This window comes from Alosa pseudoharengus, unplaced genomic scaffold, assembly GCF_046254945.1.
Source record: "Alosa pseudoharengus isolate Yale_2024_CS ecotype anadromous, Long Island Sound unplaced genomic scaffold, YU_APseudo_1.1 YU_APseudo_1.1_scf_4, whole genome shotgun sequence".
In the NCBI taxonomy this organism is placed as follows: domain Eukaryota; kingdom Metazoa; phylum Chordata; class Actinopteri; order Clupeiformes; family Clupeidae; genus Alosa; species Alosa pseudoharengus.
In genome coordinates, this window is record NW_027468774.1 from 17,464,208 (window position 1) to 17,466,707 (window position 2,500).

A 2,500-nucleotide genomic window follows, 5' to 3' on the forward strand; every position below is an offset into this window, starting at 1 on the left:
GACACACAAGAGCTACTTGGGCTCAGGTTTCCATCCGCACGACAACCACGCGTCTAAATGGACACACCCCATATCTGTAGAAGGAACGACCGAGGTCATTCCACTTGGACTGAAAAAGGAAGCCATTTCAAAGCTAATATACTTTTTGCAAACGTCTCCTCTGCCAGCGGTCTCTTGTGTGTGCACAGCAGAAGGAAGAGGGAGTCTCTGTTTCCCCTGCACACTGTCCTCACTGGCTCCATCAACTGAAACTAAACTCAGAGTGCATCTGCCCACACAACGCTATTGTAGCCAGTCAGGAACAGATGGCGTTAGGTTGCACTCGCACACCTATGGATCACTGAAGGGAGGGGGGGTGTCTGTTTGTTTGGCTGCTTAGTTCAAAATAGTTAAAATATCAACAGTCCTTTCTCCAGTATCTTTACATGATGGGCAAAGTGCTGTGCTTAGGCTGCCAAGCGCCTCCCTGCACCCCCTGCTCTGTAAGGAACAGCCCCCTCCTCCTGCGCCCCCTGCCCTGTAAGGAACAGCCCCCTCCTCCTGCACCCCCTTGCTCTGTAAGGAACAGCCCCCTCCTCCTGCACCCCCTGCTCTGTAAGGAACAGCCCCCTCAAGCGCCCCCTGCTCTGTAAGGAACAGCCCCCTCCTCCTGCACCCCCTGCTCTGTAAGGAACAGCTCCCTCCTCCTGCACCCCCTGCTCTGTAAGGAACAGCCCCCTCAAGCGCCCCCTGCTTTGTAAGGAACAGCCCCCTCAAGCGCCCCCTGCTCACAGGAGCACGAGAGGTCCTCCCCTCTGAGCACACAGGCTGATTGTCTTCTGCTGCAGCTTACGGACACCCTGTCATGTGTGCATGACACTAGAAACACCTTTGTATGTGTGTGTGTGAGAGAGAGAGAGAGAGAGAGATACAGTGAGTGAGAAAGGGAGAGAGTGAGAATAGCTGAAGAATATAGTATGTGTGTGTGTGTGTGTGTGAGAGAGAGAGAGAGAGAGAGACACAGTGAGTGAGAAAGGGAGAGAGTGAGAATAGCTGAAGAATATAGTATGTGTGTGTGTGTGTGTGAGAGAGAGAGAGAGAGAGAGACACAGTGAGTGAGAAAGGGAGAGAGTGAGAATAGCTGAAGAATATAGTATGTGTGTGTGTGTGTGTGAGAGAGAGAGAGAGAGAGAGACACAGTGAGTGAGAAAGGGAGAGAGTGAGAATAGCTGAAGAATATAGTATGTGTGTGTGTGTGTGTGTGTGTGTGAGAGAGAGAGAGAGACACAGTGAGTGAGAAAGGGAGAGAGTGAGAATAGCTGAAGAATATAGTATGTGTGTGTGTGTGTGTGAGAGAGAGAGAGAGAGAGAGACACAGTGAGTGAGAAAGGGAGAGAGTGAGAATAGCTGAAGAATATAGTATGTGTGTGTGTGTGTGTGTGTGTGTGAGAGAGAGAGAGAGACACAGTGAGTGAGAAAGGGAGAGAGTGAGAATAGCTGAAGAATATAGTATGTGTGTGTGTGTGTGTGAGAGAGAGAGAGAGAGAGAGACACAGTGAGTGAGTGAGAAAGGGAGAGAGTGAGAATAGCTGAAGAATATAGTATGTGTGTCATCCATCCCCCTCCTGTCCTCTGGTCCTCTGCGTCGCTCCTCTCCTCTGTCACTCCTCTGTCACTCCATCACTGCACTTACCCACACACCTCTTCTTTCTCTTCTTTCAGAGTGTTTGCTATTTGTAATATTGGCCCCTGCTTGTCCTCACCCCCCCCCCCCCCCCCCCCGCTCCCTTGTATCTTATCTTGCCTGTGACTCACAGAATTCAATGTCAGAATGTGTGTATCAGTATAATGTATGTATAATGCATTAGTACCACATTACTCTTCCTGTGATGCATGTCATGTATCTCTATTTAGTATTCTGTGTGTGTGTGTATGTGTGTGTGTGCGCGCGTGTGTGCGCGTGTGCGTGCATACGAGCAACTCTGTATACCTCCATCAGACACATGTGCGCGTACACACACAGAGAGAAACACGTACTCTGGCATTCTACCTTATCTCCATGGCACCCTCTTTGGCCAGCTCTGCCGTCTGGCACAACCTTTCTCCTGTTGGCCCACACACACACACACACACACACACACACACACACACACACACACACACACACACAGAGCCACCTCCCACTCTGGCTTGGGAGAGGCACCTGAGTGGCAGGCACGCAGCAGTTGGCTGATGTGAGACGTCGTCTCGTGCTTCAAGCAGCACTCAGCAGGCAGGGCAGTGAGGATGTTTGATGGCCTGTCTGACCACAGAGGGCGGTCAGCCCAGCCGCCAGAATGGTGCCATGCCGCTCACCTGTGTGCTTGACGTGGTCAGTGGACCGGGACGTCAGAGGCCGTAATAAAGTCGGGGCTGACTGGTCATTACTTTTGCAGTGGAAAAGTTGCACCTTGTTTTTGATTGGACAGCGTCTGTGTGTGTCCGTGTGTATGTCCGTGTGTGTGTGTCCTCCCACAGGAGT

General features: G+C 51.3%; 1 protein-coding gene across 2 annotated transcripts in view; it reads left to right on the plus strand.

Annotated features, from left to right (window-relative positions):
• Positions 1 to 2,500, plus strand: part of spop (speckle type BTB/POZ protein) — a 71,487-nt gene that overhangs the window by 57,816 nt on the left and 11,171 nt on the right. The gene's annotated exons all lie outside the window — the stretch shown is intronic.